Here is a 16,204-nt window from a genome sequence, read left to right as displayed (position 1 = left end):
GAACTCAGCTCCTGCACATTTAAGAGGCAAGCTGCAATTACAAAGGCAAATCTTAGAGAATGGTTTATTTTGAAACAGTATTTTAGTTCCAAACACCAGATTTCTTGGCTTTAGCATTTCAGATGAGGCATCATCGACACATTAGGAGTAGTTTTATAATGCATGCATTATATATATGACCATGCTTGCATGATGGTGACAACTTCACAGCAATGAACTGTGTTTGATCTGAGTCCCCATGTGCCATGGAAAAGTCATATGGCAGCATTAATATAATGCTAGGCCTGACCTGCTTCTTCCTGACATGGTCATGGGGTTTTGGTTAGCTCAAAGCACAGACAGAGCACATTCTTGTCTTCATACAGCATATTGTGCAGTCATACCATACACATCAAGTGCAGTCACTGGCTGCCACACCAGAGTCTCTCCTTCTAGGCAACTTCAGTGTTTATCAGTGATCACTGTTAGGAGAGGATTTTGAGTCTAAATCCGATAAACTCAGGTTATCTTTAAAGAGGAAGGTCATTTACTGTGATCAGATGAAATGGCAGACACTTACCTTTCAGAAGAGTTCCATTAAATGAAAAAATAAGCCTCTTATTAGTGAGAAATTTAGCTCCAGATGCTAAAAATCCACATCCTGATATTGATTCTGGATGCACTCAGTAGACAGATTAATTTAAATATTTACTATAATCTTTCATTACATGCATCTAGATGCTTCGTAAACCAATTTACCTTAGGTATGGAAAGATCAAGCACTAGAGATGCAAACTATATATAACTTCTGTGCAAGAATGTCAGATCATGACATTAATTTCTTTTCTAATTTCCTATGCTCCCATTTTTGTCATGCAAGGTGACATCCCTTACAGCAACTGGATGATTTATACTGTGTAGGGTAATTCTTAACTATCTTAAATATTGGTGGAGTAGCTCATCTGTCTTAAGGGAAGTGATATATGCAAGATTACTTATACAGGGTAGGCACTGAACATTAAAAAAAAAGGCTTATTCCTGATGAAATGCAGCACGTCTGTGTTTGCCTCTCTGGTGGCAAGTAAATAATATGTGTCCATTGTGAGTATGTGCAACTCCAAAAATGAATGAGCTCCAAAATCTTAAGGTGAAAATGGAAAAAAAAGAAGTAAATTGAACTTACCATCTTATTTCCTCAATATAAAATTTGACATGATGTCAGAGAATTGGAATCAACAAAATAACTCCATGTAATGATATTTTGGGACCAAGCTGCCAGAGTTCAAGAAGCATCTGGACAACGCTCTCAAACATATGGTCTTTTTATATGGATTTTTGAGAGGTCCTGTGTGGAGCCAGGAGTTGGACTTGATGATCCCTATGGGTCCTTTCCGACTCAGGATATTTTATGATTCTATGATTCTGTGATGCTGTGATTCTATTCTAACCTGAATACTGTATTCTAACCTGAATGTCAAAGATTTTTTTTTTTTTTTTTGCAGGATCTGTTGAGTCATATGAGTGGCAGAAAGTCAGGTAAGAAGAAGATGAAGAAGATCATGCAGTGTAAGGAATATTGATGGTGCACCAAAGAGGCTATTTGTGCTAAAAAAAAAGGAGCCTGGGATTGAAGGCCATGGAAGAAGAATGACTCCTTCCTGAGGAGGAAGGATGCAGACCGAAAAGAAACCTTGTCAAAGACTGACTGAAGCTATCGTAAAAGCTTCTACAGCCCTCAAATGTGCTTGAGACAACTTCTAATGGCAGTCCAAACAAGAGATTCTTTTTCCTCAGCTAAGCCAAAGTTTGAAGCAAAATGAAACTAAGCAAGTTTAAGAAAAGAGAGATCTCAAAAGCTGTTTGGTAAATGGATTTGTTTTCTCCAGGGTTCATTTTGTTAGGCCAAAAAGTCAACGCCCTATAGTAGTGTCAGAGTTCAATTTACATCTACTAAAATCAGAGGTGAGAGACAGTTGGAGAGAATGTTCCGAGCAATCTAGGAAATTTGGTGATAACATTGGAGGACTATCAAAACACGAGCTCAAAATATGCAGTTTTTAAAATTTTTGGTCTTGGCTTTTAGTTAAAATGTTCTTAATCAGCTGTCTGTCCCAAATGAACTCCTATGGACTTAGAGGAGGCTCTAATCATTTTTGATCATATCTGGCTACCTCATGCTGAAATGAAAGAAAACAAAGACAACCTGAAGAAAATTCCAACCCTCTGTACTGAAGAAGAACCCCAGACTGTAATTATCAAGTGTGGAAGAAAAAAATGCTGCACATTTTTCTTCCACGGGAATTACCCAAATAATTTTTGGCTTTGAAAAGCCGAGATTCATGTTTAGTAGCATCATTTTCCTTTCTTTTACAGGAATTGCCTCGGATATAAAATGCATGCCTGAGGAAAGAAAAATCAATCAAATCATAATAACTTATTCAATAGTATAGACTAGTGCTGCCAGTGAAAATTGATAAAGGAATAATCAGAGTGCATTAGACCCCATCCTTTCCTGAATTATATGAATGCAGTTCTCGATGTAACACAGTTTTGATACTGTAGGGTCTATTTAAAAAGCATGGGCCCAAATCATCTCCCATATTCATTTTATGCCATGGTAATTTCATACATTTTAATGAGATCACTTTGCTTTTACACCAGTGACAGAAACACAAGATACAGCTTCTCTCTCTCTCTATGTTTTAATGGGGGAAAAAACTACAACTTGGATATACAGGATATAGTAATTTTCAGAAACAGGGGGCTTTTCTTTTTTTGGAAGGATCTACAATGCCATAAAGACAAATAATGGCCATTAAGCAGTGCTCATTTGTTTTGCTGTCAACAAAATACTGACCTGAAAACCAAAAAAATTAAACAAACAAAGCTTAATCAAAATGTGCATTCTATCCTGTGTTAAATTAAATTACCTTTTTAAATATAAGAGTAGGGATCTGAGAGGGGAAATTCCTCCTGAACCATTTATCCTTCTTTTTTTAATTTTGTTGTCATTTATTTTTCTTTAGTCTTCATTCAGTCTGCATCCTGAAGAACATCTCTCTGCTAATAAGGTTACTCATTCAGCCCTTTTCAACTCCTGTAATTTGCCTGAATTACGGAAGACAAATTAAGCCAGCTCCAAACAATAGTAACAGATTGGTGCTACCATCATCATTAAATCACAGCAGATGTGAAAGGATGGTGGAGACTTGGTTGTAAATGTATCAAGTGCTTCTGATGACAGTACTGCATTTTATCAGGGCATTTTTATGATCTATTACACATTTACCCTTTTCTTGCCTTTCAATCACAAGGCAGCACATAAGGTAAATTGGATTCCTCTGTGTTAATGTGTTTTTTTTGCTAATTAACTGATATTAAGATTATATTCTACATTGTTTAGTGGTTACTCTTGCACCCATTCCAGGTGCTGTCACATCACCTGTTCAGGTGTTTCCTGAAACAGGAAAATCACTGTTTTCAAGAGATATTAGAATCCTGCACTGCTATCTCATCAACAACCTCATGCAATGGGCTCCATGACAGAGACAAGGACCGAGCTCTGTTTGTCCTTCCCCCAAGCAGCAGCAAACCTCCGTGTCCCAAGCTAGGCCCAACAAAAAACCATGAGGGATCTGTGCTGTGGGGACCATGAGGAACGTAGGACAATGTGTTCTCAGCTGTGGAGAGGCATGAACACAAATTTGCAGTTCTTTGAGGTATGCATTAATCACTTGGTTAACAGCAAGCCTGCTGCCTCCTCCAGCCATAATTTAAAAACATGCAAGACGATACTTGTTAAAAACAGCTTCCAGTGTTTGCCATCAGATGTGTGCCTGGAGCTGAGCATGGAGGAGGGATGGATGCGTCATCAAGGATGAATGTGTCACCTCAACACCTCAAGTGAGGAAGTCAGGGAGGAAAGGGAAAGAAGCTCCACAGTGACAGGTTATTATAGGTTCACATAGGACCTCGTGCAAATCGGGTTAAGGGCACATTAGGATAGATAGACCTCAAGCCCCCAAGAGAAAATGAAATATTTGTGCTCATTTTCTCCTTAGTGCCTTCCTCTTTTGGGCTCTGCTCCAAGGCATCCTCCTTTTACCATATTGGCAGGGCAGGTGCAACAGGGTTAGCACTGGGCCTGAGCACTGTTGAAGTCCAAATGCTGACTAGGAGTGGGCCCACAATATGGTGTTTGTATGAGCAACATGCTATAGGGTTGTCATACATAGTCCATCTCTTTGGCTATTTATCAGTCCACCTCACTGTGGGTGGCTAACCTTGGAAATGTCAGTGTTATTCCCACAGGATTCTGGGATTTTTTTTAATGCCAATAACTTTCACTTGATTTTAGCACTGCTGGCTTCCTGTGATGTCTAGACTAAACATCTCTGCTAGTTTACATTTGAGAAATGAAATCAACTCGGAAAAAACAAGGCTCTGTTTCTAAGTGTGGAGCATCAATCAAACAAACCAATGAAGGGGAAAAGAAGTGGAAATGGAGTGTGACATCTGGGGAAAAGCCTTCCTTTCATCTCCATGTTAGTTACAGGAGAACACAATTCTTTCATTATTCTCTCGTATATAAAGTAATTGTTTTAGGTAAGGGTAGTGGTTGGACGCCTACATCTAGCAGTTAATGCTGGGGAGCAATGCTGTGATCCTAACATGGTACAAATTACATAAGACAGCTTATTGAAAAACTTAATTAATAACTTGTGTTCATACAGACCTAATACTGCCTATAAATTGTCCAACAACTTTTAATTGTGTCAGAAGGGCTGCAAGATAAGTACATGATTTGAATTGCATGAGACCTCTCATTGCATGCCTCTTCCTAGTACAATACTGTATATTCTTGCTAATTTACCTGTAGTTGTATCCATTTACTGGATTAAATATGAAATACATAATTTTTACCACGTTAATTATCTCTTTAGTGTTACCCATATGTTAATTGCAGTTCAGGAGAAAGATAGCCCAACAGTCTTCCCAGCTTTGATCTGCTGAATGGAATATCTGATTGGATTATGATTGTAGAATAAGTACATGAAAATATCCTAGATGGTAGTACACTTCATATGATGACTTTTCCTGGCACCACGTGACAGCAGCTGTAATGAAAACAAGACTTTTATCATAAACCAAATGGACAGAGAAAGTAGTCTGATCGTAGCTGACATCTGAACTTTCAGTTATGAAGTTCAGTGACCTACAAAGCACTTCTTTTGCTTTTAATGTCGAAAAAGCGGATCTTGCCCTGGAATAAACGATGTCTTTGTCAGTCTGATATTGTACAGGCTTGCATAAATAAAAATAGTATTTGCTACATTGTCCTTGCCAAATCCTTTACAATCAAATTATCTATCGGCATATAGTCAGAGAACTTATATGCATCCAAGACTTGGATGCTTTTTTTTTTTTTTTTTTTCAGACAAGTTGCCAGCATTCAACTTTCCAGAGTGTGACAATCTGTGCTTTATGCAGAGGATCATCTCCATACAAAAATTAGAAAACAACAGTGGAGGACACTCTGGAGGAGCACAGAAAAATAGAATGAATTAAGATTGTTAAAGACCACTAAGATCAACTAGTCCAACCATCAATCCATCACTACCATACCCACTAAACAAAACTCAAATAAATTCAGCCCTACCACTCATCTCAGTTTCCATACTGTCTTGGCTGCCTAGAAAAACTTATCCGTTTTTACTATATGATGATCTGAACTGGTTAACCACACAGACGGTATCTTTATCCTAGGTGAAATCCTCAAAGTTATTACATCTGAGAAATTGGACTAAATCATCTTCCACTGTACTATAACCTCTTTTTTATTAGCAGTAGTAGATGCGAGAAGTGAAGGACTAGACAAATAACTACTCTCTTTCCCATGTGGAAACATGGGCTTTCACTATTGTTTACTTGTACTGGAGCATCTACTATTTAACCACAACAGCTTCTTCTTGTAATATACAAAATAAACTCATCCAAAGCGAGACGAATGATGTTACTGTTGCTTATACTTGAGGGATTATAGCAAATAGTGTACTGTTCTGGTCTTAATTTCATGTAATACAGAATTTCTGTGGGTTTAGGTTTGATTGCTTTGTTTTGTTTGGGTTTTTGTAATCCAGTGTCTGAGAGGCCTAACAGGTAATCATCATAACACCTACAGGTTGCTGCTCTTTGAAACTACTTTTGCATGTCTTTGTAAAATTCATGTGAATATTATTCTAAGTGCAATCAGATAGTCAAATGGGGTTTTCTTTAGTGGAAAAGAGTAAAACTATATATATAGAGAGAATAATATTAATGTTTTTCTGTGTTATGTGATTACTGGAGCCAAAGCATGCAGGCTTGAGCAACGCCATGTTTTAGAGTTCATCTAAGTGGCCACGTGAACCTAGGCATTTTTTAATATATTATTAAATATATATATAAATAGTCTGAAGTGAAACAGTATGGTTTGTGTCCTGGAGATTTGCTGGATGCCCTGTACCTGGAGACATTCAAAGTCAGGCTGGACAGGGCTCTGAGCAACCTGATGTAGCTGTAGGTGTGCCTGTTTGTTGCAGGGGAGTTGGACTAGGAGACCTTTAAAGGTCCCTTCCAACTCAAAGATTCTATGATTCTATGACTACCGGGCTGTCTGCTTGCTATGGAACTGCAGCTCATGGAGACTCCTCTTAGCACTGGACATCACAGCGGCCTCTGCAGTCAGATAGGCTGCCTATCACTCATTGCCCATTCATCTCCAAGCTGCCCTGTGAAAACTGTTTGCTATTCTGAACGATTTGGGTTAATACAGAACAAAAATGCCCATAAAAGATACTTTTATGTCATTATATTGTGCAATAACATATCTAGCTAATAAAAAAAAGAATCACAAAACAATCTCAGTAAAAGAGCGGTGGGGTCACTGCAAGCATATGTCTGCAAATCTCTTCAGCCTGACAGACATTGGAGTAAGTTCAAAAAGGTTTTTTTTTTTTCTGTTTTTGGTCATGTGGTACAACTTAAAGCAGAAGAAATGTGATGTTGTTTAACCACTGTTCTGAACGTATCAGAGCCTGATGAGCATTAGATCTCAATCCAAAGATTAATCATGGTGGTTAATGAATTAAAACCCTGCCTAGCTCTGAATTTTATGTTTTGACAAACTGCAGTGCTCCACATCAAAATCATACAGTGGAGCCCCTTTCATCTCTAGCCTCAGGTCTCTCCTTAACTCAGACAAGGGATTTTTCTTACTGAATTGAAGCAAAATTCACTAGAACCACGGGGGTACCCCAAAAGCCTGAGAAACCAAGTGATTATTCCAAGTTTCTCTGCCATAGAAAAATTGCTTCTATTTTAAATATTTCTCAGGAAGGATTTTTTTTTCCAGGTCCCTAAAATAAAGCCAGCGGTTTCAGAGGGGGTGGCAGTACTCATATTTATGATCTGACAAACTTTATGCAGGAAAAGACTGCAGCTGCCTATATTTTTTGGCTGTTTTGTAGAAGCTGATGTCATCAGAAATGAAATAACCAACTTCTGAGAATGTTTCCCTTTTGTTTATTGCCTCATTTTGTTTTATGAATGCAGCCTCCATAGCCCTTTGTTTTTATTCTGTCTTTCCACGTTGTAGTGCTGCCACTCCATCTATTTGTGTCATCATTTACACTGTAAAACCCACGGGCACTATCTGGCCATAAAAATATCCTCATATTAAATTTGTGAACCTCCATAAAATGGATTTGAAATAACAACAACAGTGAAAGTCTTCATGCATTTAGAAACAAATCAGTTAGTGCTTTTTTTTTCTTTCTTTCTTTCTTTTTTTTTTTTTGTAATTTAAAAAATAATAAGGAAAAGAAGTCCTAGAAGTGTAAGAGGATAATATCCCCCCTTTGTCTCAATTGCCTGCTCTCTGTGTAAACAAAGGAGGAAATTTCTCCAGTTCAGGATACATAATATCATAGAATCATAGAATCCTTAAGGCTGGAAAGACCACCAAGATCATCGAGTCTAACTGTCAACCCATCATCACCATGCCCACTTAACCATGTCCCTCAGTGCACATCTCCACATTTCTTGAATACTTCCATGGATGCCGACTACACCACCTCCCTGTGTAGCCTGTTCCAATACCTCACCAACACCTCTTTCTGAGAAGAAATTTTTTGTAATATCCAACCTGAACTTGAGAGCAGCCCTAAGGAGAAGGATTTGGGGGTGTCAATTGATGAAGGATTCAACATGAGCTGGCAATGTGTACTTGCAGCCCAGAATGCCAACTGTATCCTGGGTTGCATCAACAGAAGCATGACCAGCAGGTCGAGGGAGGTGATTCTGCCCCTCTACACTGCTCTCATGTGATCCCACCTGGAGTACTGTGTCCAGTTCTGGGGCCCCCAACACAAGAAGGACATGGAGCTGTTGGAACAGGTCCAGAAGAGGGCCACGAAGATGATTGGAGGGCTGGAGCACCTCCTCTATGAGGACAAGCTGAGAGAGCTGGGGCTCTTCAGCCTGGAGAAGAGAAGGTTCCAAGAAGACCTTATTGCGGCCTTCCAGTACCTGATGGGGGGCTACAGAAAAGCTGGGGAGGAACTTTTTATAAGGGCAGGTAGCGACAGGATGAGGGGAAATGGCTTTAAAGTGGAAGAGGGTAGATTTAAACTAGATATCAGGAAGAAATTCTTTACTGTGAGGGTGGTGAGACACTGGAACAGGTTGCCCAGCAAGGCTGTGGATGCCCCCTCCCTGGAAGCATTCAAGGCCAGGCTGGATGGGGCTTTGAGCAGCCTTGTCTAGAGGGAGGTATAGCATAGCAGGGGGGGTTGGAACTAGATGATCTTAAAGGTCCCTTCCAACCCAAATCATTCTATGATTCTATGATTCTAAGTCTGGAGGAAGTGTCGATCTGCTTGAGGGTAGTAAGGCCCTAAAGAGGGACCTGGACAGCCTGGATAAATGGGCTGAAGCTGATGAGATGAAGTTCAACAAGACCAAATATCAAGTCCTCTATCTTGGTCACAACAACCGCAGGCAGCCCTACAGGCTTGTGGCAGAGTGGCTGGAAAGCTGGCTGGAGGAAAAGAATCTGAGGCTGTTTGTCAGTATTCAGCCGAACATGAGCCAGAAGTGTGCCCAGGTGGCCAAGAAGGCCAGTGGCATCCTGGCATCCTGTACAAGAAACAGTGTGGCCAGCACAAGCAAAGAGGCAATCATCCCTCTGTACTCAGCACTGGCAAAGCTGCACCCTGAGTACTGTGTTCAGTTTTTGGCCCCTTACTATAAGAAAGACACTGAAGCCCTGGAGCACATTCAGAGAAGGGTAACAAAGCTGTGAAGGGTCTGGAACAGTGGTCTTATGAGAGGGTCTGGGATTGTTCAATCTGGAGAAGAGGCTCAGAGAAGACCTTATCACTCTCTACAACTACCTAAAAGGAAGTCGTAGCGAGGTAGGTGTCAGTCTCTTCTCCCCGGTAACAATGATAGGACAAGAGTAAAAGGCCTCAAGATGTACCAAGGAAGGTTCAGATTGGATATTAGGAAGAATTTCTTCTCAGAAAGAGTGGTCAGGCTTTGGAACAGGCTGCCCACCTGGAGACAGTGACTCCACCACCTCTCTTCTTGAACACTCTCTGTGTTCAAGAAATGTTTAGATGTAGTACATAAGGACATGTTTTAGTGGGCAATTTGACTGGTAGGTGGACAGCTGGACTAGATGATCTTAGAGGTCTTTTCCTACCTCAGTGATTCTATGATTCTATGGTTTTATGTTGAGTAGAATCAGAGAAAAAAGGACAATCACAATTTTTAGCCTTGATCTGTAGACTTCATCTGTAAGTCTGAGCATCATATTAAACTCAATGAACAGCCTGTTTTTAAACTAAATAGAGACTGCTTGCTCATGCAAATTACAATATCCCAGGTGGAGCATACCATTACAGTAATTGCATTTACAAATGATGTGAGTGTGCCTAAGCCTTGTGGGAAAGGGGTTTTCTTCTTCCTTCATTAATATTAACATTCAAGGCTCTGTTGAGATGAAAGGTCTGTTCACACCTCAAGCTCTCCATGACAGCCCTCCATCAATCCATGCTGCAGAGGAATGGGCATTCACAGTGATTTTCCAGATACCATCCTGGCGTGGCTCTTCATGTTCAAGTGGTAAGTGAGTATAAAATGCCCGCAAGTGAAATGGGAACATTTTACACTTCCTTTGTTCTCAAAGTAATTGTTTAAGAAGAATGACAACATCAATATACAGCTATAGATAGTTAAAAAACAATTAATTTGCAGGAGGGAGGTGCATCAGGTGAACAAGGATGCAAAATAAACTGAGATTATAGCTTTCCCCATCATCTTTCTACTAATATTTATTTTTGAAAATTAAAAATGTCTATGCAAATGCAAGTAGTTACATAGAGAAAATCACCTCATAAGCCACTTTACTGCCTCCAGATCTTTCTGATATGAAAACTAACAATCATCCAATAAATAGGAGGATGGGAGTTCAGGTTAACAGGAGGAAAATACCACATCAAGGTTTTTTTTTTTTTTTTTTTTTTTTTGACACAGAAAGTGTAATATGATGTATGGAATTTAGACATTCTTTCAGCATTTAGTCTACATGGCATATTCTAGAGCTATGATGAAGATGTGATGGCCAAAAAGCTGGACCTAGGAAGACCTCTTTCATCCCTGAGATAAAACAGTAATTCCAATAAATGGTGTCTTAAAGAACAGAAAAATGCAGGAAAAAAGAATAGGAGCAATTTAATAACCTACATCATACTGATAGAACTGTATATCGTAGATTAATTAAGGTTGGAAAAGACCACTAAGATCATCTAGTCCAACTGTCAACCCGTCCCTACCATGCCCAACCAAGGTGACTCCACCACCTCCCTGGGCAGCCTGTTCCAATGCCTCATCATTCTTTCTGAGGAGAAATTTTTCCTAATATACAATTTGAACCTCCCCTGGCACAACTTAAAGCCATTACCTCTCATCCTTTGTAACCTGGGAGAAAAATTGACTCCTACTTCACTACAACCTCCTTTCAGGGAGTTGTAGAGAGTGATAAGTCTCCCCTCAGCCTCCTCTTCTCCAGACTGAACAATCCCAGTATATCTTAGAGAGAGTTTGCTAAAGCTTTTGCAGCAGAGAAATAATAGAATCACCAAGGATTGGAAGAGACGTACAAGATCATCCAGTCTATCTGTCCACCTATCAATAATAGCTCTCATGTGCAGTTGGATCAGATAGAAAGTTCCTTACCTTCACACAGGGAGAAAAATGTCCAATGAGGGACATGATTTGATCTCAGAAGCTTTGCATTCTCATCAGCTCCTACCACCAAGTCAAAGGGGACATAGAATACTTGCAAATTAGAAGAAACTATTAGGAACTTTTAAGACTGATACTCAAATGGATTAAATAGAATTGTGATGGCAAGTGCATGGAAAGTCAAACGAGATCTTAAGCAGTTTATAACTTAATTGCATATTCCCTCTGAGGACAGCATTTTCCAGGTGTTCCAGAGGTGAAGCACTGTAACAGGTTGCCCAGAGAGGTGGTGGATACCCTGTCCTTGGAGACATTCAAGGTGAGGATGTACAAGGCTCTGAGCAACCTGATCTAGCTGTAGGTGTCGCTGTTCATTGCAGGAGAGCTGGACTAAATGACTTTCAAGGGTCATAGAATCACAGAATCATAGAATGGCCTGGGTTGAAAAGGACCTCAAAGATCATCTAGTCTCAACCCCCCTGCTAAGTGCAGGGATGCAAACCACTAGACCAGGCTGCCCAGAGCCACATCCAGCCTGGCCTTGAATGTCTCCAGGGACGGAGCATCCACAACCTCCCTGGGCAATATATTCCATTGCATCACCACCCTCTGAGTGAAAAACTTCCTTCTAATATCTAACCTAAAACTCTCCTGTCTCAGTTTAAAACCATTCCCCCTTGTCCTATCGCTATCCACCCTCATGAACAATCATTTCCCCTCCTGTTTATACGCTCCCTTCAAGTATTGGAAGGCCACAGTGAGGTCTCCCCGGAGCCTTCTCTTCTCCAAACTAAACAAGCCCAGTTCCCTCAACCTTTCTTCATAGGAGAGGTGCTCCAGCCCTCTGATCATCTTGGTCGCCCTCCTCTGAACTTGTTCCAAGAGCTCCATGTCTTTCTTGTGCTGGGGGCCCCAGGCCTGGACACAGTACTCCAGATGGGGCCTCACAAGAGCCGAGTAGAGGGGGACCACTGCCCCTCTCTCCCTGCTGGCCACTCCTCTTTTAATGCAGCCCAGAACATAGTTGGCCTTCCGGGCTGCCAGTGCACACTGCTGGCTCATGTCCAGCTTCTCATCCATCAGGACCCCCAAGTCCCTCTCTGCAGGGCTGCTCTCGAGGAGTTCTTCCCCCAGTTTTTATAAATACCTGGGTCCCATCCAACTCAAATGATTCTATGATTCTGTGATTTATGCAGGGCTGTCTGAGCTGCATAAGCCTGGATATGACATTTTTAACAATCGCAAAGGAATAGAGGAGACCTGCCCTCTGGCAGGAATGGTGGGACCAGCTAGGGCACCAGGGAGTGGGATGTTTCTTGGTCAGCAGTGGGAATTTACAGCTCCAGGGCTTAAGGCTGTTGAGTAAGGTGCTGACTGCTGCTGCAGCAGTGTTGTGAATCAGCGTTAAGAGCTGTTGAGAGGAAACTGTTCTTCATGTAAAGCTGCTCTTAATCAGTTCAAAGAAACTGCAAAATGAGCCTCCCCTGGGACAGTGGTTGAATGAATGTGGCACAGATAACATGAAGGGGATTGTTTGGTCAAGACACTTGATTTAGAAACACTATGATTTCATTCCCAAGAAGGGAAATCAATACATTTAAATAAATTTGCATCTGCCTTCTCCTCTGAGTCCCAGGCTTCCTTTTCCTCCCACCCACTGGCAGCACTGACACACAGAGAAAATACAGCACTGGTGTGTCCATATGAGTGAGACCTTTGCTATGGACTTTGGGGTGGAAGGGTCAAACTGAGCTTTCCTGTGTGCTATCTCCATAGCCAAACCCAAACCAAGGCCCCTCTCCTTTCCTGTACATGAGCACAGCCAAGGCATAGAAAGCAGGGTGCCAACAGAGGTTATAAATGTACTAGGCACCTCAGGTCAGACAATGCTAGCACTTAAACAGCCTCAGAGGGAGTTGTATGTGTGCAGTGTATTCAAATACACCATCTACTTTGCTTCAATCCAGGATGTAAAACATTAAGTAAAAGCTGCAGTAATGCCTCGAGCACTCGGTTTCTCTAACAATATAAACCAGACCAGCCTCTTCGGGATTTTTTTAATTGACAAGAAAGTGATTAAGCGGAGAGCGATGAGACAGGAAGTGCCCTAGGTGTTAAATACTTAAAGCTGGTTTGTGCCATTGTGAGTAAATGTAATCAATGCTCTGTACCATTATTTAAACACTATAATTAAATTTGGAAATTCAGGTGCTTAATGTTCCCTCTGGCTCACAGCCAGAAAAAAGTGTGGTCAGGGGAGAGGGGGCCAACAATCAGCAAAGCAGCTCAGGTGCGTTGGAGATAAGAGAAATTAGTTCCAATGTACTAATTGAAATCAGCGGGCTTAAAGTAAGGCCCAATCGATCTCAGGGAGTTGAGCGAGTCTTGTTCCCTTTTTGTGCTCTTTTGGAGAGATGATTTATGGTACTCTGTGCTTCCACCTCAAAGATCTCTTCAGAGTGAATTGGTATACAGAAGCCAAGCAGCACAGAAATGCACCAAGGAGCTTTCTTGCAGGGATTGACAACACCAGCACCTGCTTGTGAACCTCACTGCTGCTCTTAAGATGCTGTGGCAGCCCCACTTACCCCCCCAGCACCTGAGTGACTGGATGGTCTGAAATGTGCTACACTAATTAAAGCATATTTTATACCTTCTTTATGTCAATACAGCCATAACAACAGACTAGACAGGGAGCAATATGTCACCTTCTCTGGACACTGTTTTCTTCAGAAGGCATTTTCCTGCAACGTGAATATTGGCTTCGAGTCTCCATTTTTAATGTGACAGAGTTTGGGCACGATGGTAAGATTTCTGCCAAAATCGCCTACAGTAATCTTAATTCCCTATTGGAAGCCTAATGCCTGGAGACTGACGGCAAGGAAATCTATACTGGAAATGAATTTCCATTGATAAAGCTTAATAGTTTGTCACTGACAAGGCCTTTAGTCACTTTGAAGAACTGGGAAAATAGGGCCATCCACAGTTTTCAATGTGTTTTCCTACCGTTGCTGCATTCAGAGGGATGAGTCTTCATTCAAGTTGCATTTTTCTTAGCATATTTTAACGGGTAGATCTGAATTTGACATTCCCTTCTAGTGAAAAAAAAGATTAAAAAACTACAATGTGCAGAAAGATACCTTTGAGCTCATCATAAAGATGAGATTTCCTACTAGAGATGATCTTTAGTGCAGTTTCTGTGGTACGTGCAAACAGTGTCAATGTGAATTGATGTCTGGATCTCTTTCAGATGCTTCCTTATCTAAAATAAGCAGGCATGAATAGCTCATTCCCACTGCCACCTTCCTTCACAAGCAGTGCCACTGAAATCAGCAACAAGGATGGCAAAACCAGTCTCTGAGTAATCCTGCTTTTTAAGAGGATTTTTGTTCTGCATGCTACTGTGTAGATCCTGCAAAGCATTGGACTTGGGGCCAATTAAGACTTTGCAGAATCAAACTGATAATTATCAGGCTTTGATTAGTGTTACCTCCTGGGAATAAAGCTTCTGTTTTAACTTTTGATCTTGTAAGTAATTTCCCTAACTTTTTCTCATTGCAGCTACTTAAATGAAGTCATTAAATAACTTTGGCATACAGATCTATGAATTTCTCACAGTTTATTGGAGGTGGTATTAATGGCTTTTGGGGCATACTAATTAACCCAAAGATTATTTTACCTTCTCCAGGCTCAAGCAAATTCTAAACATGATTTTTAGATACATTTCCCTTCTTGCTTAAATATTTAAACATAACTTACATATGTTAGTCAAGACATTTGTATGCAGTAAGTGATAATTCCTATGTTTTTGTAGCACAGCCTAGACAAACATACGTACATCTCTGTCCCTTACATAGAATCATAAAGGTTGAAAAGACCACTAAGATCATCTAGTCCAACCATCAACCCTCACCCCATGTCCGTGACAGATGTTACCATCAGTTCTAAGGCATAACCCTTCTACACTGAACTCCTTGGGAAAGGCAGCAACAACATAGTAGACAAAGTCAGGTTTACAAAGGTGTTTTGAGGTTGTGGGTAGTGTGAATGTAGGATCAGTCCTTCCAGTGCTACTGAGGTTCCCAGCAGCGGTGGCTGTGATGAGTGAGCCACCCGAAAACCAGTATTGACTTGGCAGCATCTACAGTGAAAAAGTTGCTGAAGCGCACACTGATCTGCCAAACATACTGAAATTTCAGAGGTTAAGGTCTGAAACTCTTGTGGATCACAACTTATGAATTAGGTGATTCATCTAGGAGGGAGGAGAACTAGTTACTTTAAATGGAACAGCCTTTTCGGAAATCATATGGATGGGAACTAACTGGCACAGGAGAGTATGTCATTGCCAGCTTACTTTACAGCAGATAAAGACAGTAGTACATATGGGTGTCACCTCACATTGTGGCTGCTCTAATGAAAAGTTCTTTAAGGCCATACTTGTTGGTAGGGAGAGGAACTTTTCCTAGCTTAAAATGAATCTAGTGTTTTTTTTCTTTATTTATGGCAAGGGATGAATGCTAAACAACTGCACAGACACACATGGAGCTGCTTTTGCTGCAAATAGAGAGTTTCCATCTCCAGGCCCTGATGTCTGGCACACTTCACATGCATTAATCCTATGACAAAAAAATTACCCAGAACAAAGATTTTTTTTTTTTTTAAATGTAGATGCCTAATTAGCTACTGACTATTACTTTTCTCTTAAATGTCTTTTCAGGGGATTGATGATAATGAAAATTTGCTGAATCCCTCTTATCCCAAAGAACATTCATTCCAATACTTTAGATCCAAAACCATAACTCACAACATACTGTTGGTGGATTTACTGTTTTCAAGTGTAATCCCTGTCTCTGTTTTGGAGAAAGACACACTTATTTCTTTTGGTACTTCTACGTCTGCTTTGATTCACACGTCATTTGTGGTGGCTTTCAAGTCT

At 40.7% G+C, this 16,204-nt stretch overlaps 1 long non-coding RNA gene across 2 annotated transcripts in view; it reads left to right on the top strand.

Moving 5' to 3' along the window:
* LOC110394788 overlaps positions 1–5,360 on the top strand; it is a 49,571-nt gene extending 44,211 nt beyond the window's left edge. For both annotated transcript variants that reach the window (XR_002435893.1, XR_002435892.1), the window contains exon 3: positions 1,482–5,360. This is a non-coding gene — a long non-coding RNA (uncharacterized LOC110394788). The remainder of the gene's footprint in view (positions 1–1,481) is intronic.

This window comes from Numida meleagris, chromosome 2 (genome assembly GCF_002078875.1).
Source record: "Numida meleagris isolate 19003 breed g44 Domestic line chromosome 2, NumMel1.0, whole genome shotgun sequence".
NCBI lineage: Eukaryota > Metazoa > Chordata > Aves > Galliformes > Numididae > Numida > Numida meleagris.
Note: the sequence above shows the minus strand (reverse complement) of the source record. Positions and strands in the feature narration are given on the sequence as shown.